Source organism: Sceloporus occidentalis, unplaced genomic scaffold (genome assembly GCF_023333645.1).
Source record: "Sceloporus occidentalis isolate IW3139 unplaced genomic scaffold, rSceOcc1.0.p SCAF_1, whole genome shotgun sequence".
In the NCBI taxonomy this organism is placed as follows: Eukaryota; Metazoa; Chordata; class Lepidosauria; order Squamata; family Phrynosomatidae; genus Sceloporus; species Sceloporus occidentalis.
Window position 1 is genome coordinate 153,466,423 of NW_028316981.1, and position 25,758 is coordinate 153,492,180.

A 25,758-nucleotide genomic window follows, 5' to 3' on the forward strand; every position below is an offset into this window, starting at 1 on the left:
CCATTTGCAGTTTTGCACCATACAGTCCATGGTAATTCTGCCAATGGAAATTTTTGTAGTGCCCTCCTTCCTTTGCTGCCCTAAGCATGTACTTATTTTGCTTAATGGTTAATTCAGCCCTGTTTGTACCTAAGAGAGCACATGATTTTAGTAGCACAAGACTGGTTGTGTGGCATACCACATTTTTTCCCCAATGGTGGGAAATGTCTGGGATCACAGGAGGAGCTCAGTATCTATCATCTGAAGCAGTTGCTTCAATTTGCCTTGTGGTAAAGCCAGCCCCATTTGTTCCATTTGTTTGAAGAAGGCTGAGTCATCCTTAGTGAAGGACATCTCTTAAGGTGCTCTTGAATGCAATGAGTATAACTAGGAGAACAGAGGCACCGCTGATGTTATGCACCTCAGTCTAGTAGCTCATTATTGAAAAATATATTCTCCACTGCACCCACAGCTACCCCTCCTGCAAAATCTCCTCCATGAATCTTGGTGGAGCCATTCAAACATCAAACCAGAGCTGAGACAACAGTGGGGAAAGCAAGGCTCTCGCCCCCAGAGGCATGATTCCAAGGGGGAACTAAAACTTAGGTGTGTATAATAAAGATATTGTAGAAGCATTTCTGTTTACAAAAGAGTACTTATTTTTAATGATGGGATGAAGTGAAATTGGTGGGTGCTTTTGAATCTAGGGTGGGGAGCACAGCGGGGGGGGGGGGGGGTCAGCTGCAGGAATCCATGATATAAAAGCCTATGGTGGAAGCAAAAAAGATACAACCAGTTAGTCCAAATAGGTCCACTTTGGGCAGGGTATCATGCATCAGATATTAACAGTTGCTGGTGTGCTATTCACGACAAGGAGCTCTTTGCCTGCCCCCTTGAAGCCCAACATGGCCAAGACTGAGCTACTTGTTTTTCCTTCCAAGCCAGCTCTGCATTATTCATTTTCAATCACAATTAACGGCACGAATATCCAGCTAGTGAAGGAAGCATGCAGTCTTGTTTTCATTTTTGATTCTTCTCTTTCTTTCATTCCACAGATCCAGGCCATGGCCAAGTCATATCAATTCCATCTTTATAACTTAGGAGTTTATCACATGGAAGGGAAGCACGTGCATTCCATGAATAAATGGGGATTAAATCCCATGAATATCCCACAAGAATGGGATTGTTTTCAAACAATGTTACGTGATGTTACTATTACCCTGGCATTAACCCATGAATAAAGCAGCCAAATCGCACCACTTTTTATTTTTAGGAAAATTTCAAAAATAAAAAGCGGTGAGATTTGGCCACTTTATTCATGGATTAATGCCAGGATAATGGCGAATTTGCGCAACGTCATCTGGGGGGAATATTTGTATATATGGTTGTATTTTAACTTTTCTAAGCCGCTTTGTTTTAAACAAAAAGTGGGATATAAATAAAACTATTATTATTATTATTATCTGAAAACAATCCCGCTCTTGCAGGATATTCATGGATTTAATACCTATTTATTCATAGGATGCAGGTGCTTCCCTCCCATGTGATAAACTCCTTAGTGAGAATCAGACCTTTTCTTTCAGTTTTTACTGCCAAGGCACTGGTTCACACTTTGGTCGTTTCTCACCTGGATTATTGTAATTTTCTGTTGACGGGGCTTCTTCTTTCCCATCTTGCCCACTTGACATCAGTGCAACACTCTGCTGCCAGGATTATTTTTTCAGCCCACCGTTATGAACATGTCCTTGATAGAATCATAGAATGGCAGAGTTGGAAGATACCACAAGGGCCATACAGGAACTCTTAATCTGTCATAACGCCCATATCTAATTATTTTCTCTCCTTTCATATCGTAAGTTGCATTTGCAGTGCAGAAATAATGTAGTAGACACTGCTTAAAATACCATGGCTCAATGTTATGGCATCCTGGCATTTGTAATTGTGGCATCAGAGCACTCTGACCGAGAAGGCTAAATGGCTCACAGAATGACAGATTGCAGAACTCCATAGCATTGAGCCATGGCAGTTCAATTAGTATCAAACTGCATTAATTCTGCAGTGTAGATGCAGTCTCAGATCTATTGCTTAAGGGGCCACTTCATTTTGTCTATTAGTGCAGTTGTCCCTGATGCAGAAGCAAAACAGGCGAAACATAAGGGAAATGAACACATGTACAGGAACATATATATATATATATATATATATATATATATATATATATTTGAAAAGAGCTACAATTCACTTCTGCCACTGTAAGTAGAAAGAATGTATTAGATGTACCATTTTATTTTTGTGACTGGGGTTGAAGGGACTTGTAGTCCAACGCATCTGGAGTTCACCAAGCTAGGGAAAGCTGCAGTCTGTATTCTAGTTTTAGACCAGATACAACCAAAATTCCTTCTAGCCTTAACAGCTATGCATACAGTAATTTATTATCCAGGGGAAGCTGAGGAAAATTATTACCATGTAAGAAGCTGAGGAAAATCATTACCATGTAAGAACCAGGGTATAACCATCTCCTTTCTCAAATAAACAATCATCCTGGGCACTATGAAAAGTAGAACAAGAAGATAAACATGGCAACCAAGAAAAGAGAGAGAGAGAGAGAGAGAGAGAGAGAGAGAGAGAGAAGGAAGATGTATTGCAGAATGTTTTTAGCCATAGCAGCCCTTTTCCTGTTTTGAGCACTAAAAATATTCCAGAGTAATCGCTTTTTGGTCTGCAGCCTGCTCCATGGTGAGGTAATGCCCTGTCCTCTATGTTAAACACAACAATCCAAACAGAGATAAAGCTAATCACATCCACACGCCTTGCCAAGAAAAACAGGCTGACCCTTCCTTCTCACCTCTCCACTGAGAGAAGACATTTAGGCAGTATGTGAAGAAGCTTTGGAGCAGAGCGCCTGCGGTGTGTCATGTTCCCAAAAGTCTAGAGGTGAGACACAGATGCACAGGAGCAGTGGTGATCAAGGCACCAAAAAGTAATGTGGCATGATAAACTCTTCTTGAAAAGATAGTATTTTCCTATGCAAGTTGCTAGTATATATATTTTTTACTGTATGGCAGCTTTTTTTTGTTGACACTTGATATACTTGCGTCATCTTATTCTGTCAGGAATTTTTGTTTTGTTTTTACATTGATGTTCAAACAAACTTCAAAAGAAGGAAAACATCAATAAGAGGTGTTGTTCTTCCTGTATCTAAATGGTATGATCCAATAAAAATATTGATCAGATGTTAAGATCTTGAGTTCATTAATAAGGTTCAAATGATGAAAAAAATAAATATGCATTTATTGCACTATTAAGGACTGGAGCATGGCTTTTGCGTGGCTTCCGGCCTCTTAGGATGCATGCATCATTTAAACAGCATACCTCCAAAGTGACCCTAAGCAGCTTTATTTTGGCCTGTCTGTTCAGGCCCATTATATGGCATGTTAAGTATGTACTGTTTGAACAGTGATTTTTTTTTCTCTACAGAATTTATTCTTGGTCATTTTCATTGGGTAACCCTGAGTTCTAAGGTAAATGAGAAAACCTCTTCTTCACCCACTTTCCCCACACCATGCATAATTCTATAAAGCTTTATCATACCTTTTTTACCCATCTTTCCCTCGAAACTGAAATTTCCCAATTACTTCATTCTTTCTTCATAAGTGTCCCAACCTCCTAGGTCATTTTGGTTCCATTGTTCTTCCCTTTTCCTAGTTTTGCAATGTCTTTCCATTAAGAGAGAGAGACACCAACAAAAAGAGTACCTTACGTGTAGCTGTTATCATAGATCTGTATAGAGGGATTGCAACACTGGGTTTTATTTTCATTCCCTGTTTTAATAATCCCATGCATGGAATTTGCCTTTTTCACAGCTGTCATTGGATGAATTAATATTCATACATCTATCCTCCCTGATACCCATTGAAAAATACAGTAAAATGCTATCCTTTTCTCATTTCTGAGGAATCCAGAAAATCCCTCACTCCTCCTAACTCTCTTAAGCTGATACCAACACAGCCAGTCCAAGAGCATGCCCTGGGCCAGTGTCTGAAGCAGCCAGCTACTTCCCCATCACACTGACACACCCTTTTTCTTTCTCCTTTTGGCACAGGTAGCAATCTTTTCCATTTGGGATTAATAAAGGAAAGTTTAATTTTTTAAAAAAATACAACTAACGTTAATGTCCTAGTGCAACTCATGTTTTCAATGTGTAATTTCATCCTCCCTCTATATTGATAGTTAATTTTCTCACTATTTCCCCAATACCCAAAAAGAAGGGCACAAGGGGTAGTCACCTATGTGACCCCCCCCCCCCCCCCCCAGACTGAGTCAAAGCATATTTAGAAATGAATAACAGGTAGGAATTTCATTATGTTACACTGAAAAGTAATGAATCACAGACCTGGCTATTGCAGGCAAGAAAGTACATACCACTGTTCCAGCTTGTTACTGCAAAAAAGTTACTTCTTGAACTTGTAACAAATAATACATTACTGCCACGTTCTGCTCTGCCATGTGTATCACTTTACTTACATACATTTGTCTAAATCAATTCATAAATATCTAATGCTGAACAGTAATATGTGGTTTGAACAGTACAGTCAGCCCTCCACAGATTTTTTTATCCACAGATTCAAGCATCTGCAGTTTGAAAAATATTTTAAAAATAGATAAATTCCAAAAAACAAACCTTGATTTTGCCATTTTATACAAGGAATACCATCTCACTGTGCAATTGTATATAATGGGACTTGAGCATCCATAGGTTTTGTTATCCACTGGGGGTCCTGGAACCAAACCTCAGCAGATACCAAGGGTCCATTGTAATATGTGATTTTACTTGTCTTAAGTATTTCCATGGAACTGATATTATACAGAGTATGAGAAGATGTGCCTCTCCTTTCCCCCACACCTTTTCTAGTGAGTAGGTTCCTAAGAAACATTGTATATTTATTTTAAAATGTCTAACTTGGTTTGGGAAATCAGGATTAAAATCTTTGCTCAATTCTGTTGCTCTCTCTCTCTAGTCTAGGTGACCCTTAGCCAACCACTCTCTGTCAGTATAACCTACCTCAGAAGGTGGCTGTGAGGATCAAATGGAACAATCCTTCATGTGCGTAATTGAGCACCCTGAAGGAATACCATGATACAAGTGCAATGAACAAAGATACAAATGCAATAAACAAACAAAGAAATCACATATATTTTCAACAACTTTTATTTTTAAATTAGTATTTTCACACAGTGCTGGCATACATGGCAATTGCCAGAAGTAATTGCTCTGTTTGTGGTCATGTGTGCACACAGAAGTAAATTTCTGCACACATGTCTAATTTGGTTTGGGAAATCAGGATTAAAATCTCTGCTCAAATCTGTTGTCTCTTGGGCTGATGGAGAATTAGAAATGTAACTAGATCCAAAGCCAGGGCATTTCCATCAGATAATCCATTGGCTGTACAGGAACAGGGAGCTGAATATAAAATGGCCCACCATTTTTGCTGATGGGCAATCTTACAAATTAACGGAGACCTTTACCACATGAGCCACATTCTCACAGTGATCACATTGAAAGGGGAAAATGGAAACACACCACGTTCAGAGGTCCAATATCACACATCTTCAGAATCATGCAACTGGGGCTGCTGCCACCATTGCACTCTCTTCCTGAGTCCCCTTTAACCCTGCCTCCATGCCTTATGGCCTACCTAGCATGCTTTTTGGTATTTTTATTTTTCATATTATTTATTTATCTTTTAACTTGTTGCATTCCAGAGTTCTGCTACAGTGATGTCAGTTAAAAAGTTTTTTAAAAGAAAATAAATGGAGAGGGGGATGTAAATGGGCTGCTTGGGAATAGCGAGGAGGAGGGGGCACAAGGAGAGGAAGGGACACTGACGCCACATGACTGGCAGTGATGTTTCATCCTTAGGGACTTGTGCTATTGAGAGCACATTGAAGGATTTCCGCATATTTATTCCGACAGGCTTTTAAAACCTGGGGGTGTTGTACTGTTTTAATAGTACTGTTTTTAAGTGTTTTTATCTTTTTAAATTGCCGTTTATTCTTTTAATGAGCACTGTGTTCTAATGCTGTTAGTTCTATTTTTATGCTATGTTTTGTACTATGAATAAAAATAATTTTATTTTTATTTTATTTTTTATATATGTTTTGAACTGTATTTTTTAAAATTGCAAGCTGCTTTGAGTCTCCATTGGTGGGAGGTAGGATGATGATGATAAACCACAGTGATGACAATAGAACAGAGATGCCCTCATTGTGGTTGGGAGACACAGCACACTGGGTCAGGGGCAGTGTCGTGTGATAAGTATCACCAAACCTGCCTTTTTCCAGGTGTAATCATGGTTTTAATACTGTGTGTAGAAATCTTCTGATAAGACTTTGTGTATCTCTATTGGGTGATGGGGCCCAAAGGGTTTGTTAGGCTGGTTTGAAGTGTAAGTTCTTTTAACATTCCCCACATCTATAGATGGCTATGCCTGTGGAGTGGAACCACATTCTAGGGATCGGGGAGAATTTTGTTTGGTTCACATATGTCTACTGCAATTTCTGAACCAACATGTGAACCAGAAGGCAACCACTAATTAATGCTCATACTTCTATGAATTTCTACCAATGCAATTTTCCAATCACAAAATGTCTGCTCAAATGTTTATATTAGTGGAAATTCTTGCACAAAATTTATGTTAGAGAGATATAGAAGAATTTTTAGCTATATGGACATGAGTAAGAATTTTCATATGGGATTCCTGTCATTTTTCATGGAGTCACGTGGAATGAAATGGGGGTTGAAAAAATTGCAGACCTTATAGGAAGAGAAACAATTTTCCCCCTGCATTAACTGGCTTTAAACACTCTTGGTTTTAATTTGTCAAACTCTTTGATATACTTTTTGTGTTTAAATTATTTCTGTTGTCTTAAATTGTTTTTATTTGTTGAGGGGATTTTATTGTATGCCAAATCAAATTCTCATGATACAGGATGGGATATAAATATTGAAACAGAATAAAATAAAGTTTGATTGCCTTTCTTAACTGTAAACTGGTAGATTAAGAATGGCAATAGCAACAGGTATGCCACTATTATTTAATCTTCACTGCAGAAATAATGCAGTTTCTCACTACTTTAACTGCCATGGCTCAATACTATGGAATTCTGGGATTTGTAGTTTGTTGTGGCACCAGAGCTCTTTGTATCAAGTCAGCTAATAACCAGTTATATGCTAAATGAATCAAAAAGCTCTACTGTATATCAGCTCTAATCTAGACATTCCTTACTTAGACCTAAATACAGGACCAGCTTTGGGAAGTTTAGTATACACATAGCAAAACATGGATAGAACTATTCTAGGGAGTACAATCTCAGTGGCACAGACGTACGTTGCACTGGTATGTATACACTCAAAATCAAGAGGCACTTCATAGGAAGCGAGTCCTGTGGACCTAAACAAAAAGAAATACAAAACTAGATTAGATTCCAGAATGAGCCGGGGAAATCAACTGCTCAAGCACACTTCTCAAGATTTGAATGTTCAAATGAATTAGATATCAAATGCTTCCAGTAGCCCACATGTAAGACTGTGTGGATTGCACAATGACTGCCATACAAAGTTCAGGAAACAGTACAGGAGATATATTCAGCATTCTTTTTTAAAAAGTGTCAAGCATTCAGCATTGCAATGATGCTTGAGAATGAGCAGGCATTGCCTAGCAAAATCTCAGCAGCTGTGTGAATAAGCTGAATGTGATTTGTCAGGGACTTTATGTAAGGGTGTGTTTTTCAGAGTTCTGCATCATGACTTGCAGAAACAGAAAAAACAACAACAATGAAAATCAAGGGTGCATATGCAAATTTGCTTAATGTTTGCACAATAAGCAAAATAAGACAATTTCAGCTTTCCTTGGCATAGGATTAGAATTTCCTTGGCAGAGACATTTTCAAAATACAGCCTCATTCATTGGAGCAGTCCTCAGATCAGGGGTCATAAACACTAAACCAGCCATGCTATGAATTGACCCACAGTAGATCTGTGGTGCACAAGGACCTCCAATGGGTACACAGGACTTTGCAGAAGTAGGTCCAAGTATTTCTGCAGATTCTTCTCCTATTTTCTGAAGGCGCTCCACGTGTATATCAGAACCCAACAGGAGTGGAATTATTCATTTAGCAGTGCCACTGACAAACGCAACATTTGGCAAGCAAGGAAATCAAGCAATAGAGATTCACAGTGTACTCGTCAAAAATCTGTTCAACTATAAAACAAGCATGCATACATACACAATCCAAACAGTTGGATATATATGATGTTACCAGATAAGAAGCTGAAAGCTCAGATCACTTCAGCTCAGCAATATTAATGGAGTTCCAATTAGAGAAGGTAAAGGTAAAGACAGGTGTAATATTGAAAGACAATGGCAGTCACATTTTTTCCAGCCAAATCCTCCTTGCAATTTTGCAATTTGCACATTGGGCATGCAAATATTGACCAAACTGAGTACCAGCCATTAATTTTTCTTCTCCTGACATGCTTTTAAAAAGCAATACATGTACATGTAATAACATGTGTTATTAAATGTTCTATTTTTTAAAATATATTGTAAAATTGTGCTGTGCATTGTGGATGGGGTGGAGGGATCATCACAGATACTAGCCAGTCAGCAATAGTCAAAGCACGCTTTGGCTTGAAACCTCACACAGTTGAAACCTTTTCCCCTGCATGCCCTGTCCATTTGAACCATGAAAAGAAAAATGATACATTCAGTAAAATTCATCAGTGGTGCTTCCCAATACCACTTCTCTATGAATATCTAGTTTTTCAGAAACAAGGGAGCTTCACCATATACAGACAACCCCCAATTTTGTTTTTTGTTGGTAAATGTTCCACCGCACTTCTTTGACAGTAGCCTTTTGGATATGTGAGAGCCATCCCATGCAAGTTCCATTATTCCGCAAATAGATACTCACCTTCCAAAGCCTCCCTTTGCAGATTATCATAGTTGAACATTGCAAGAACAATAAGGATTTTTAGGGGCATTATGACTGGGTTAGTAAAACACAGCTGCCCCTGAAAGTCCCTCATTTTTCTTGCTGCCTCTTGATGCCTCGCATTGTGTCTCCAGAGGTGAAATGAACTGAAAATCTTTGCTTTGTTTGGCTACACTGAGGTTACATATTTTCTACTACAGTATAAACACAGCCCTCCTACCAGCCCTGTATCAGAATGTAACAGCAAATTGCAGAGCAACATTGAAAACTTGCCTGAGCCACAGACGCTTTGATTTTCCCTGCGCTCTTGACATGGTTCAATTAAACTGTCACTGACATTTCCGTGTGTCACCCTCTTATCCCTTTAAGTGAGTGAGTAAACATACATATGTACATACATACACATGGACACTACAGCATTGTACAGCAAGAGTAGGCCTTCCAGACATATTGGCTTCCACACATTTTGGACCACAACTCTCATCTTCCCTGACCATTGATCAGAGATGATGGGATTTGTAGCCCCCATAGCAGCAGGGCACCAGGATCCCTACCCCTTTGCTCTACCGCACATGAAATCTCTCACAGAATAGGGTCTCAGGCTTGGGACAGGATTGCAGCCAATCCCCATAAGGGTCAAAGTAGCTGTGATGCTAATATTCGAACAGTGTTGAAAATGACCATGCTACATATCCAACTACTCCCAGAGATGCAAGGGAGGTTAAGGAAAGGATGAGGCACTAAGGCAGTGATGGCAAACCTTTTAAGGACTAAGTGCCCAAACTAAAAAGCATTCCAGCACCAGGTGTTACCCAGTACCAGAGGTATGACTTCTGTGGGGAGGGGAGGAGAATTCCGAGGTGAGTCTTCTGCCTTCTGGAGGCAGGACTTCTTCCCCCCACTCTCCTGGGCCTTCAGCTGCCTCTCTGGAGACAGCTGAGGGCCTGGGGGGGGGAGGGGAGAAGAACAGGAACAGGCGAGGGGGTAAGAAGAGAACAGACCAAAATGTTAGGAAAGGTAGGAAGTAGTAGAAAGTGAGACATACCACTCACCAGATGGATCGACTCAATCAGACAGGTCATGGGCTTGGATTTGCAGAAACTAAGCAGACCCTTAGACAACTCACTAGTTGTCTAATACTCACTCACTCATGGAAACCCACTGGATGCCCTTGGGCATGTTACGTTCTCTCAGCCTCAGAGGAAGGTAACAGAAAACTCCCTCTAAACAAACTTTGCCAGGGTAACCCTGTGACAGGTTCACCTTAGGGTTGCTGTAAGTTGGAAATTACTTAAAGGCACACAACAACACAACACAGTAAGTAAGTCCTGCTCCATGGTAGACCCTGGCTTTGGAATGTCTCTGCCAAGAGGCATGCCAGGAAGAAACTTAAATCATCATTCCATTTGTTTACTTGGGTATTTTTAGTAGTTAGTTCCCACTGGACTGGATTGTTTACTTCTGATCATTTATTCACTTTATTAGATGGTTATTTGTTGTATTTTATTGCATTATGTTGCCTATTCTGGGAGTTTTATGAAGGGCAGGATATAAATAGAGTAAAGTGAATAAATACTACACAGGCGATGGTACGCAAAGGAAAGGAAGGTATAAAGTGCCCCCAAGAGACTGATCCTTTGATCCTCTTTTGGTTTCCCCAATAAAAAATCATTGTTTAAGCCAATGCAGCAGAATATCACTCTAATCACCTGTGCCCTCCAACATTTCACAGATGAAAACTGGGACATCAGAGTATGGTGAACATAGCAGACATTATTAATGAGGAAGAACAGACAAGCGAGGAGAGGCTGAAGCAGTTTACTTTTGCCTGCGGCTATGAGGAAGACCAAGACTCTATCCCTCCTCTCCAGCCTCTTCCCTTCCCAAGTTAACTGCATGGACACTACTTTTGCATTCTGAACTCAGTTTAGACTGAGTTGAGGACAAAGATGGAAAGTGGGAGAGAGAAACTGGGACATTTTAACAGTAGCTGAACAAGTGGAGATGAAAGAGGATTAATCAGGGTAGTCACTGCCAAATCAGGACAGTTTGAAAGTATGATAATCCACACTGATAGCTGTCTTATTCATTAAAAAAGGGAATAGGCACTTTATGTGTAATGAATGTGAAGCAAACACTCATAGTACCAACTTTTTACAATGTGATTTTGCTTGTTTCATTTTCCCTTTCTCCTTTTTGTTAGCTGCCCAGGACATTTCCTGCACAAAAGCATGGCACATATGATTTTAAACAAACAAGCCCATTTCATATGACATGGTGACTAAAGATGGAGTTCTGATGTCCAAACAAGTTTGCATTTGTTAAGCAAGGTAACTAAAAATGTAAAAATGTTTTCAGTTAAATGCTTTTAAACAAGCTAGGACTGGCTGGGATAGCTGAAAGACTGTTGAGACAGCCACAAGTACATCACCCAGAAGGATAATAAAGAGGAGACTCGATGGGTTCCAGCTCTTCCTTCTCATAGTTTTTTTTTAACATTCTTATACCGTAATTTTGAATGGCAGCCTTTTAAACAAAGGACTGCCCTCTGTAAAAGAGGGCACACAGCTTCGATGAAGACCATTATCAATTTATCCAAATCCTAGGATCAGCTTCAAAAACCTACTTTCCAGTCTGCTGTTACTCTCCTCCCTTTCAGCCTCCCATCCAGAAGGTTGTCCAAAATGTCCTCCATACTGAGCAGGGCTAAGAAGGATGATTTAATATTTATATGAGTGGGGTTTTTTATGTTTTATTTTTTCTTTAGAACTTTTATTTGGTTAGGTCCTCCATTTTTTTCTTGTGTGCTTTCCCCCTGGAAGTCCCTTCCCCAGCACCCAGTGACACCCGGTACAGGAACGCCACTGAGTTTGGGCACTCTGTCTCTAAAATATTCATCGTCACTGGCCTAGAGTGTTTGGCCTTAAGGCTCGAGTGCAAAAGAAGTGTGTATTCACAGAAGAAATTCGATATTACATTTTCTTTCAAAATTTTAGATCTGTTTAACTGTACTGTTAAGTTTCTTGTACCCGGATACAGAAAAAAGATGAGACTATTAGAAACAAAAGAAATAATTAATGGAAATTAAATACCAATGTAGTTATGTTTGTTCACTGTTATAATATTTACACCTTTCACACTGTTTCATCTTCCTGGGGTGACTCCTCACACTATTTGAACTTTAGGCTGTTTGATTCTATATTCAGCAGCATAATGTGTTTTATAAAATTTCAAACACTTCAGTTGCATTGAAGTAGGCTATGACTAAACTCACTGCTTCTTCAGTAACAGGAAAATTCTTGGATAAGTACCATGCTAATACAGCTAGAGAGTGGGACCTTTGAACTTCTAGAAATTTGAGATCTTTGAAAGTTAGTCTTAAAAAGTAGTTCATTTTTGTTATTCAAATTATTTGTTATGTTATTTGTCTACTGCAGTCCAAAATGATATTTTTTCCAAAACTGTCCAAAGTTTTTTTTTAACATTGCTCCTGGGTTGCCCAGTTACCTGATAGTAAACAAGTCAACTGAACTAGCAGGAAAAAAAATCTGTGCCTCTGTGTGTGTGTGTGTGGGGGGGGGGGGAGAGATTGAGAGAGAAAGAGAGAGTGAACGCATGCCTGTAAAGAAACAGTTCATGCATGACTCTGCTCCAAATTCTTGCCTATATTCTGAGAGGCACTGGAAAAGCAAGCCTTCCAAAATGAGTTAGCTATGGTATTTATCCTCTGGAAGGACACAGTATCTTTTATGAATAGAGCCTTGTGTCACAGTTATACTTGAAAAGCATGATCAGGCTGATCATCATCTTTAAAATTATACTGTACATCTCCAAGGAAACATGAAATCAGGATTCAACCCAAATAAGAGCATAACTTAATAGTCCCACTCAAGTCTGCATCAGCCATGCTTTGCAGAGCCCCTGAAGATAAATGCAATGGCTCCAGGTATGTGGCAAAAGGAGAAAGGCCCAATTCTGGGGCTGGACCATATTGAGCTAGTAGGAGGGTGTGTGTGTTGGCTGCAAACAAGGGTCCCATCAGCATGCCCAAGAAAAAAATGGGGCAGGGAAGAATTACTTCACATGCAGTGAATTTAGTTGTGTAAAAAACATGTAAGGTTGCCAAAAGAACATGGAAGTCCTTTCCCCTCACCACCATTTTGGGGTGAGGAACTAGCACTATCAACTGCAACAGGGTGGGGAAAGGCTGAGAGCAGTGGTGGGCAGTTATTGGGGCTAGGGGGTTATAATAGTACTCTCCAAGAGACTTTGGAGGGCTGTATCTCTCTACAAAATGACAAACTAAAAAGAAATTGCCTGAGCATCCTTTAAGGGGCATGGGAGAACATTTTTCGCCATGTTTTTAGGGGCCCCCAGAGACCCAAAAAGTCTTCCTACTCACTTAAAATTTCAAAAAGTGGCCATCCTTTGGCCACGCCAGGTTACAGGCAACCAAGCACATTTTCTTCCTTATGGTGAAGTAGAAAATCCTGACCCTCTCCCCATTCTAGGTGCACATTGCTCAATATTGGCCAACAAAAACAATTCCACAAGTATTTCTCCCTGGAAACACACGCACACACAAACTAATGACCTGTTCCTATTTTATGATATTAGGTCATCTTTCCTAGTCTCACTTTGCATGATGGCAGGGTCAGACCTGGCAGGTGGAGAAACCAGCCAGGGAATTGGAGGTTGTGGGTGGGGAGGAAAGAGTCTTGATGACAGGTGCCATAATATCTTGCTACAAATTCTAGAGTTTGACTTAGATTTTTTTAAAATAAAAATAAATGCCAACATTTTCATTTCCACTTCACATTTCTGTGTCACTGGTCTCACCCATGCATCCTCTCATGCCAGGTTCTAATATGCACTGCTTCTCATTCTGCTCAATATGAGATTTCAGGTTGAATGTGTGTGACTACTCCTTTCCTAGAGTTGCAACTCTCACATGCTAATATGAAAATGAGCAGAAAGAAAAAAAACTATGTGCATAGTTTCCCATATCCTGACCTGACCCTTTGACTCTGAAATCCTGAAATTCACATTTTAGCTTTCCTCGTCCATCTTCTCCCCTCCACACACACCCATACTAGAGTATGGTCATGCTTGTGACTCCTGCTTCACACTATATAAATATAGCACTTTGATACCACTTTTATAACCTCCAATACTTCACAGAGGAAAATGGGACACATGGCTGTACAACAGTGTGTGGCCAAAAGGGAGTGAGGTAGCTAAAACTGGGCAAAAGCTTTAATTTAAGCAGGGAATCCTTGCAATTTATGTACTGAATTTGGGAAATCCAGCGGGGCGAGGGGGAGACCATATCAGTAATGTATTGCTGGCTTAATTAAATGCAAAGTAAATCAGCAGCGTTTGGTTGTTTAAAGGAAATTTTTAAAAAGGCTTGGTCTTCTCTAACCAATCTGAGAATCTAGGAATGCAAAAGAGTAGATAGGGTCATCCCAGATGATCTGTGGTTATTGGAAAGTATGCACTTTTACTGACACGGCCATGTCCTATGGAATCCTTGGTAGTTTGGTGAGATCCTACCAAGGGCACTCTCTGGTGGAGAACTCTAAGTATGTGTGCGCATTCACACACGTGCACTCACCTTCAACTTGGTTGTTGACTTGACTTGACCCTATGAATTTCATAAGGTTTTCTTAGGTGGTTTTGCCAGTGCCTTCCAGTCCAAATTTTAGCCTAAAGCATGCGGTATTTGTTGGCAGTTTCCCATACAAACCAAATACTAACCGTACTCAGTTTCCAAGATCAGACGGGATCTAGTCCCTTTAGGATACTAGGCCATGAACCCTACATAGCCTTCCTTAAACTGCCAGTGCCAGGATTCCAAAGTGGAATCATAGCACTTTAAATGTGTAGTGTGAAAGAGGCCTAAGTCAAAGGAAAGTGAACTGAGCACACTCTTACTCTTCCTACATAATGACACTATGGCAGGGTACACACCGCCCAAAAAGGGCGGTCTGCCGGCACCTTGTTTTGCTGCGTGAGGAAGCAGCAGCGGACAAACCACATGGCTTCCTCACACAGCAAAAGGAACCCGCAAAAAGCGGGTTCTTTCTGCAGCGCCCCTGTGATGCTGCAGTGCGCCAATGGCACACTTGCGACATCACAAGGGGGCAAGACGTGCGAACGCTAAGCATCCGTCATGTCAAAATGGCGGTGCCCGTGTGTACAGGGCACCGCCATTTTGACGCCCTCGTCACGTGCTAGGGGTGAGGCATGTATGGGCAGTGCGCCCTCGGCCAACCCCTAGCACGTGATGAGGGCGCCTTATAGGCCCGTTTGTCCAGGGCCTAGGGCTACTGAGTGCAGTCTAATGTTTGGATCCAACACATTGTCTGTGAGTTCTTTATGTTTTCACTTGGCTTTTAAAATCCCTTTTTTGGATCTCTGATGCAGAGAAAATAATGAAGGAATGGCTCATGATCTGGAGTCAATCTTCCTCTGAATTTATGAGAGGCGCCTTTGGTGAACCACTCGGACACCAGTGCCATAGATATTTACCAACATTTTCACTCATGAAAGCAGCTAACCATTTGATGTCTCTGTGTATATATGCCTAGTAGAATAAAACTCTGCCATTTAGTGGTTTGTTTTTGCTGGATTTGGGGCTTTAACAACCAGTGTTTCAGCAGTTAAAAAACCTAATGTAAGAAAAGCCCTAAATCTAACCAAAAAAATCTACCTGTTTCAGCACTCTGTGGCCTACCAGAGGATTATGGAAAGCCTATGTACATTTTGATTGGGGGGGGGGGCAGCAGATATTTTCAGCTACTGGTAGATTCTGGACATAAAATTTTTATCATTAACTGAGAATTTCTACTATTTGGTTTTTAGTAAACAAAATCATGATCCTTCTAGGATGAGTAGGATTCATGTGTCCTCCAAATATTGTGGGACTATAACTCCCATTGTCTTTCACAATTGGTTATGATGCCAAGGTTTGCTAGGAGTGGTACTTAGAATAGCATTGTCTACACATTGCCCATCATGGCCCTAAAATTAGAGCACACTGTATTTCAGAAATATACAGGGTTAGAATAAAGTGTATTTCTCATTATTTAAATGGCTGTGAAGAAAATTCAACATCTATAGTTTAACAAATTCACTGATAAAATTCAGAATTGCCCAGTAATAAGAAAGCATGAGAGAGAGAGAGAGAGAGAGAGAGAGAGAGAGAGTCAGTCTAGTTGACTGGGTAGGTGGGTGTTCCCTTCCTCCCTCACCACTCCTTGTGCGTCTCTCCCAAAGCTGCATGTTCAGCAGAAGAGGACGACCATCCAAGACAGGGCTAATCAAACACCTTATGCAGTTTTTCCATAAAACATTGCAAGAATAATTGAAACAGTAACTTGCCTAATTCTTTCAAGCCCTCTGTGATTATCTCACCATTATTTATGTGCAGATGCGATTCACAGACCAAGTGAGAAGGGACAAATCAAGGAAAGAGTGTGCCTTTGTGACCAAATTGCATTAAACAAAACAGATCCAATCTTCCTGGAAGCCTCTGCATTCTACCCTTCTCCATGAAGAACAAAGCTCCCGGTGAACTAAGGGCCAAACTAGACAAGTGCATTGGCATTCTTTATGTCTAAAAACAGCCACCATCACAGAGAAAGGAGCTGGGGATCCCATTTTAACAGAAAATGGCACATTGATATTGAACCATTCCAATGCCCAGTGATAGCTGTTCTCTAGCTCAGCCTTTCCCAACTTGGAACCCTCCCACAGGAGCCATACTGTATGAAGATGATGGAAGCTTCAGCCAACCAGTTTAGCTGTAGCCACAAGTTCAGCTGCTCTGGCTTTTTCCCCAAGTGCATTTCATCCCAACAAAGTAACTTATAAGGGTTACACTGTACATTGAGGTGAGAGGTAGGGAGTAGTACCTTCCTGCTTTTAACCTGATTTTTCTTTCACAAAGCTCCCGCCCCCAAAATTGTAATCTCTTAGAAATATCTTCCTTTGCAATCAGACTTGCCAATTAAGCCTATTGTTGCTTATCACTGACCCACCACAAAACAAAGCATGTCAAATGCTAGATACTTAGGTAGAAAAAATCACATGCTATCATAAAAACAGACAACTTTCACCACTTGGGGAAATGTCGCTACCATAAGCAAAACATATGAGCTAGTATCCTGTTCATTAGTTACAAGATCATAAGCTAGACTTATGATCTTATTACTATAGGGGATGCCTATTTACATTTAACAAGTGAACATAACCCCCAAATCCTGTTTTTTTAGCTTAGCACTGCCCCAACTAAAGTGTTCCTGAGGTGCTGAAGATGGGGTGCTTGAAAATGACATTGCTAACACTTTCCTGGTAATGGGACGCTCTGAGATAAGCAGCTGAGATGGGACCTTGAGAGGTCAATCCATCTGTCTGTTCTCAATGTACCCACCCATTGTTTAGAGTGACCGTGAGTTCTGACATCAAGAATTCAGCCAAGAAGGACATTTTAATGGCAAGGGAGAGACTACAGAGAAATCAAGCTATGTGTCACACATCTTGGATATTTTTGGATGACAGGTCCCAGCATCCTCAGCCAGTAGAACCACTGGTCATGCTTGCTGGGGGAATCCAGGAGCTGTAATTTAAAAAGTAATTTTGCCAAGTAAGACTCCTCATTCCTGCACCCCTTTGTCTGTGGAAAAATTCCTCTTTTCTACATGACCATGGCAGCTGGAGCTCCTGCCACCACATTCTATTTCACCCTGAAAAAGAATTACTTTTATACATTTTACTCTTTTGTCAGATGCCTGGTTGCTTCACTAGATTCCCTGACCACAATATAACAAGAGACTTGAATGGTGTTCAATAATGCCTGAGCATCACTGTTCTACAACACTCGAAGGCATAAGGAAAGGCTCATTTAGACGATGTATGGCAGGACACAAGGCACACATGGCTCAATCCTCCAGCGGAGGGAAATGGCTGGGACATCTAAGGAGGACTGATTGAGAGGTTGGTGGTGCTGCTGCAGTACCTCAGTATCTTCCACCCGAGGCAGCTGTGACATGCCCTATTGTCAAGGCTGCTCTTGTGTGAATTTCTAGAATTTTCACCTTTCAGTTGTCTTCCCAAGGTGAGTTTTTGGGTCTCTAATACACATGAACACAAACCCTGGTGTCTTTACACCAAGGCATTACAATGGGAGTTCGTAACTTGCCTCCTCATACATTGTCATTGCTTGTTCTTGTTAACATACTGTAGAACAGGTACTTTCCTATGACATCTGTGATGAAACACACCTTGGCCTTTGAAAAACTCAAGGGCATGCTAACACAGAAAAAGATGGATCCAGAAGGTAAGAGTAACAAGGGTGTTCTGACAGTAATCCTTGACATAAAAATAGGGTCTTTCAAGAGTGTCCTTGTTTTAACCAATGAAATGTTGGATGGTGTTGCTGTTGTCGTACAATCTGCCCCTCACTCTCAGGTCGGGTGGGAAACATCTTTTGTCTATTCCAAGTGCTCATTATAGTGCAACACAGAGGGCATTTTCAATCTCAGCCCCCAGATTATGGAATACCCTGCCCGACGAGCTCCGCACAGCCTCATCCCTTGATAGATTTAAGAGGATGCTAAAAACTTTCCTTTTCCGTCAAGCTTTCCCCCCTATGAGTTGATGTTTTATTATCTGTTTTTAGATTGTTATTTGATGTTTTAACGCTGGTTGTTGCTGTTTTTATACTGTCTTTTAACGTGTACACTGCTATGATCTTGAAAAAGGAATAGCGGTATATAAGAATAAAGTATTATTATTGTTGTTGTTGTTGTTGTTGTTTTAATGGTTGCATTTTTCATTGGCTGTAAATCACCTTGAATCTTGACTTGGGAGAAAGATGGGATATAAAACAAATAAAGGAAAAGGATGGAAAGGGAAGTCATTCACTGCTCTGAAACTACATGTTATGATCAGCTATGAGAATTTCTACTGGCTAGGACTGCCTTTGCTCAGCTTTGGGCAGTGTACCAGCTATACCCCTCAAGAGTTTACAAGCAGATCTGGACACAGTGATGCCCCCTCCTGATCAGACTACTCCAATGTGCACTGTGTGGATCTGCCCTTGACTGCAGCTTGGGCATGCCTCTTAGCCCACATAACTTCTGTTTTATGTCAACAGCATTAGCTTCTGATTTGCTTTTGGACCTTGTTCAAGGTCTAAAGCCCCACATGGCTTACAGCCAAAATATCTGAAACATTGCTTCCTCCCATATGGAAATGGCTTGTCGGGAAAAATTTGGAGAATTTAGCTTTTTTGGACTATAATTCCCACTATCTCACAACCTGCAAAGACATTGGCCATAAAGGCTGACGGATACTGGGAGTTGTAATTCAAAAAGTAATTCCCCCAATCTCTGTCCATAGGTTATGATCATCTTCAGTGGCCCTGTTTTATATCCCACTACCAAAATAAGTTACATTGGTGGGAACATGAGACAAGGCCTTTTCTGTGACTGTACCCATTACAAAACTTTCCTTCCAAGGAATGAGAAACTAGTCTCATTCTCTGGTGGCATTTTGGTAGTCAGTGAAAATATTCTTATTCCATCTTCCTTTTAGTAGTTTTAAACTCTGCACCCTTGACTTTAATGCTTTAAACTTATGTTATTTGATGTTTATGTTGTAAGCTAATTCGTGGACACTTATTAGGGCTGAAAAGGAGCCCTGGTGGCGCACTGGTTACATGCCGGTACTGCAGCCACAAGGTTATCAGTTCAATCCCAGGTCTCCAAGGTTGACTTAGCCTTCCATCCTTTCATAGGTCAGTAAAATGAGTATCCAGCTTATTGGGGGCAATTTGCACACTGTAAATGGCTAAGAGAGTTCTGAGTTCACTGACAAGCAGTACAGAAATGTAAATGCTATTGCTATTGCTATTGAAAGAATTATTATCATCAATATTCTACATTAGTACTAAGTAACATTTCCTGACCTATGCACTCTCAGTCCACCTTAACAGCCAGCAACCACACTGGGTGAAGAAGATACATTCAGCTGCTGATCAGGTTGTAAGGATGAAGCTGTTTCTACCCCTCTCTCAACAGTGAGCCAGGCTGCGACAAAGAATTTGCAACCCGGATCCTGCTTTTGATTATTGCTGGTGGCAGGGTGCTGGAAACATCCTTCTTGCACCCCAAGATCACAGCTGAATAGACAGACCAAAGGTGCTCGCTTTTAAGGAGGTCTGGGGAACATTTAAAAAGACAACCAGTGTGGTGTAATGGTTTGAGAGTTGGACTATGACACTGGAGACCAGGGTTCGATTTCCAGCTTGGCCATAAAACCCACTGGGTAACCTTGGGCAAGTCACGCTCTCTCAGCCTCAAGTGAAAGCAAGTTCATCCTTCAACACTCCTTTTCTGTCTCTGAGGACAACATTTCTTTTCAACCAGTCCAGCAAGCCCGTAGTCTTGGTTTAATCTTTGACTCTTCTCTGTCGTGTACCCCTCAGATCCAGACCACAGCCAAGGCTTGTAGATTCTTTTTATACAATATTGCCAAAATCTGACCATATCTCTCTGCCTCTACTGCCAAGATTTTGGTCTATGCCCTAGTGGTATCACGACTTGATTACTGTAACATCCTCCTGGCTGGGCTTACTCTTTCTCACCTCCGTCCTTTAATTTCTGTCCAGCATTCAGCTGCACACATTATCACATCCGCCCACCGCTCTGACCATATCTCTCCTTTGTTGGCATCCTTTCACTGGCTCCCCCTCCCTTTCCGTATTCAGTACAAGCTCCTGCTGTCGACGTTCAAAGCCCTCCATGGGTTGGCCCCCCCTTATTTATCAGACCTTATTTATTTATTTATGTAGGTAGGTAGGTAGGTAGGTAGGTAGGTAGGTATTTATAGACCTTCTTTCTCACCTTCCCACTCCGGCCCTCCGTTCTGGTAATCAGGGTCGGCTGTCCCAGCCCAGGATTTTCTCTACCCCATCTAGGATTCACCCCTTTTCACTTGCTGCCCCTCACTCCTGGAACCTTCTTCCCCCGTGAGCAAGGGCCATCACTTCTTTAACCAGCTTCAAAACGGAATTGAAGACCATCCTGTTCAGAGAAGCATTCCCAGACATTGCGTGATTGTCACTTGCTATCTGATGTTCTTTTTGTTGCCTGTTTTATTGAACCATTTCCTGTATTGCTATGTATTTTATTTGTATTATCCTATCATTTCTTAGATTGTATGCTATAGGCAGGTTTACTCTTTTATATTTGTTGTTTTTATGTACAGCGCTGTGCAAATCTACAGTGCTATATAAATAAAGGTTAATGATAATAACAACAACAACAACAACAACAACAATAATAACCTCTTCTGAACAAATCTTGCCAAGAAAACCCCATGATTGCTTCACCTTAGGGGCAACATAAATCAGAACCAACTTGATGACACAAAACAACAACAAGAACAACAGCAGGACTTCTGAATATGGAGCAGTTACAGATTAGTAACTCTAGGTTAGAAACCCATAACTGCAATACCAAATGCCAGCCAATATGCTTATATGACTTTAAAAAAATTAAATTAAAAATAGCCATAAAACATATGGGTGCTAAAAGAACTGCCTTCCTGGATCTCTCCAAAGTCCATCCAGATTAGCATTGTTTCCTACTACAGTGAGCCTGCTGTATTGGTGGACTAGCCATCTGCATACTGGAGCCCCCGTGGATCACCCCACCTCATATTAACAAATGCAACTGCACATTTATGGGTGCTCTAATACAGGTGCACACATGTTGCCACTCATTGGCAAATATGAGCCTGAGCTCCCATATTTCTTCCCATCTGTGCCCACCCCCAACCATGCCCCTGAAGATGGGAAGGGCTCCAATGTACAGCTGCTAACCAACTGTTTCTAGAAAATTACAGGTAGGGCATGAAGGGAATAGGTTGCATCCCCTAACAGTTATCTGTGGTGTCTGGCATTGAGAGGGATACTGTGTCTGTACATGGAGGTTCCATTTAGTTATTAACACTAATAAAATTAGTATCAGAGATTTTGAGTGGGCCCTGCCCAGTTCTTTACAAGATAGCTCACATTTGAAACTGATTTACAGCTGATAAGGTGATAAGGATGCTATGTGTGTATGCCTTCAAGTTGCCTGCCAGTTTATGGCGATCTCATTAATTTCTATAGAGCAGTACTATCTATGTGGTTTCTTGGGGGAAATGGCTTGTGCAATGTTTGTCACTGCAAAAGGCAAACAACATCTGCTTGTTGAACCAACAACAAAGACATCTTATCATAGCTTGAAACTCCCCTTTCCATTATCTTCTAGTCCAGTATGACAAACAGACTTGTCAATAAAGAACACTATAAACCTACACCACTTAAATTACTATTTTACACAACAAAAAGTACATTTTTTCCTTTTTCCCAGTAGACTTGGATGTGACCTAAGATCTCCTTTCCTGTGTGTGTGTGTGTGTGTGTGTGTGTGTGACCACTACCTACATTAGGTCTTCACAACACTTCCTCCATTCCATATTGGAGTGATTCCAAACTGAAGATGTGCACCTTCTCATCCTATGTTCTATTTGACATATCCTTCCAGATCATCTTATTACTTGTTGTTGAACAATGGAAAGTCCTATGAAATTGGGGTTTTAAGGGATTAATGCAGGAACAAGGAATGTCTAGCCTTCCAGATGTTGCTGGATTGCAGTTCCCCTCAGCCAAAGCGGCCAAAAATCAATGGTAGGAGTGCAGGATATCAAGACCTGGCCCTGAGTCTCCAGTTTCATGGTCATCTCTAGGCAGGAGACAAGATTGCAAGAGGGAAGGGCTGTATGCAAATCTACAGTTCAACTGGCAAAATAGCAAATTGCAATTTGCAAACCTTAATCAATTTGTTGTTCCAAAGAGTCTTGGGGAGGGGGTATGTGTATTTTTTTAGTTAGTTTCCTCTTTCATTCCCATTTCTTGTGTTGCCAGGTCTCACCTTCCACTCTCATCTGCACCCACCCTCTGGTTAGAAGCAAGTAGGCTACATTAAATGTTCTTTAACCCACTAAATAGGTGAGAAGAAATAATTCTTCCATTTCACCTTGATCTGGAAAAAGCCTCTTTAGCTAAGGGTTCTGTTTCAGTTTCATAACAAATAAATATAGGTGTGCATTTGTTGGTTTGAATGACAAACTGTGAGCAACTGCAGCTGGTAATAAATACATAATACTTAATGAAAATACCAGGGGCCATCCCTAGATCTCAGGTTTTAGTCCTGAAATCTCAAAAATTCCTGAACACAGCAATGCAGAAAGCTTAAAAGGCACATGTGTGTACCTCAGTAGTATAAAAACCAAGCTGTAAACTAGCCAGACAGATAGCTATATCTCCATATAGTAGCAAATCTAAGGCTGAAATCTAAAGAATGTGTTTTGAAATCCATTGAGTTGTCTTTAAATAAACAGTTGCCATTGCATAGAGAGCTATATCTTTGTTATTGCTGCTATTCAATGTAGTGCAAACAAGTCCCCCCCCCCCACGCTAGACTACATAAGGGGCAGAACAGACCAGCTAGAAACCCCGGCATCAGGGTGAAGTGGGGGCATGGTGACTGTACGCTGCACGTCCCAACTCTGCCCAGGTGCCGGCATCACGCTGAGCACCCGACCGCATGGTGTAACAGCACCCCTTTGCAGCAGCATTTATACATGCTGTGCCAAGGAAACACTGAAAAGCCACCACTGCTATGGCAAGGGCAGCTTTTTGCCAGCTCTAACAGGAGTGGCATTTTGCCATTCTTTTTAGAACTAGCAAAGCGCCGGATTGGAGTGCAGCATGCAGTTGAAGGAATACACATAGTGGTGCCCATTGAAGCATTCTCTCAGTGAGTAGCTCCCATACAACTGGGAGCAGTTCCAATCAATGGTTTGAGGCTGTTCATACAACTCAGGAAAGGGAGACATATGGTCCTCCAGATACTGTTGGACCACTGTTGACATCAGCTCTACTCTACATAGCAAATGGTGAGGGATGACTGGGCAGGTTCACCCCAGCAACTGGATGACCATATGTTCCTTGCCCTTTGTATCTTTTCCTCCCATAGAACTGGCACCTATCTTGCTTCTAGGCAGCTGTGATTCACTGAAAGTAGGGGTGAGGAAAGTGCTGCCCTCAAGGCCACTTTTGTTGCCCTCTGTGGGGCATACAGGGCAATTTCACAAAGCCCTCACCCTTAGATCCACGGGAAGCCTTTTGTCAAAATAGGAAGTGACTTCCAGTTCATTTCCTTATGGATCATTTTTCCATAGCCTCCAGACAGCTGCCATAACCTCAAGGATGAGTGACTCTCACAGGCCTGGGAGCAACAATATAAAGAATGCCAGTCTCCACACTGATGTCTGCAGAGCAGGCTGTTGCTAAAGACATAAGATTAGGCCCAACAGTTTCCTCCTCCTGTCTTCAGAACTTACTCAATGGAGAGGACAACCCACTCTCGTATCAGCCCCACACCTGATTTTAAAAAAGCTCTAGGATCAGATAATCTTCCCACTGATGTTGCTGGGCATCTACAATATACTGCAACTTTGGGTTGGTTGTCATAAAGCATAGGGACACCGTTATTTTATTGCTTGATTAATTCCCTGGAAGTCTAGACAGTTCATTTAAATTTAGCAATAGGGCTGTCTGGGTCATAAGTGGCATAAACAAATAGAAACCAATTCTTCCCCAGTGCTGCCTAATGCAAGTCAATGCGATATCATTAAATGTGAGGAGCACTGCTGCAGAGGAGTGAGAAAATGTTTGCTTGCTGTGAAGAACAAATGGTTTTGGTTTATGAACAGAAAGAAAGTACATTCACTAAGCTTCCCAAGAAAAGCAGAATGACTAAATGATAGCTGACTTGATGTTACACAAAAGGTGAGCAAATTGATGTTGCTGAGAATTATACAATGTATTTTCATTCTAGATATGTCAGGTGCAATGTGACTTTCTGGGTGATGCTCATTCTGTACTTGTGAAAGCATATTGCCAATGGTGCTCTCGGAGTAGGTGTCTAGGGCCCCCAGTCCACAGATTGAGCAGGAGAGCCCTTGAACATATTAAGGTTGGCACATCACACTTTGAAGTAATGCCTGTCATGATGTCTATGGATAGGAGAAGGAGGGGAAATAGTTCAGTTCAGAGCACAACATGGAAATAATGTTACAAGTTACAAGTAGTACAATTACCTGTAACTAGTTGTTTGGGAGTGGTAACAACGATATAAAGAAGCTACATATCAAAAATAACACAAAAAGTAAAAATAAACTTTTTAGTGTCATCAGTAATGACTTTTAGTTACTTGCAAACCTTATTTTTATAGGGCAGTTTTATGAGCATTTTCACATCCAAGATTTATGCCACTTTCTTTATCAACCTGAAGGTTTTCCTTCTCAAAAAAGTAAAATACAGGAACAGAAAAGAAACAAACAGCAGCACTAATAACACAATGTGTTACTTTAGAAATGAGAATGAATAACTCTTAACAACTAACTTTTCAAGCTCTCTGAAAGCCCCAAGGTTTCGCATGAAAACTGTATGATCATTCTACTTGTCCAGGCATTTTGTTATCACCAAACAAAAGTAATGGAAAAACAATGACTAGTACCAAAAATAGTACAATAAATGACTTTTTCTCATCACAGTAACAAGTAATGGCAACAGGCCAATGTTTTCTGTAACAAGTAAGTGAATAAAATACTTTCAAAAAGAAACTCTACAAGCTTTGGTCCAAAGTCCAAAATTACCTCCCT

At 40.9% G+C, this 25,758-nt stretch overlaps 1 long non-coding RNA gene across 3 annotated transcripts in view; it reads right to left on the reverse strand.

Moving 5' to 3' along the window:
* Positions 1 to 621: 621 nt before the first annotated feature.
* The window catches only part of LOC149322458 (uncharacterized), a 65,250-nt gene continuing 40,113 nt past the window's right edge, over positions 622 to 25,758 (reverse strand). The window contains exons 2-4 of one of the 3 annotated variants that reach the window (XR_016271801.1): positions 7,368 to 7,430; positions 5,042 to 5,100; positions 622 to 745 (exon numbers count right to left, since the gene is read on the reverse strand). This is a non-coding gene — a long non-coding RNA (uncharacterized LOC149322458). Of the gene's footprint in view, positions 746 to 2,469; positions 2,528 to 5,041; positions 5,101 to 5,169; positions 7,431 to 25,758 lie in introns of those variants that run through there. The other 2 variants (XR_016271800.1, XR_016271799.1) reach the window with 2 other exon arrangements.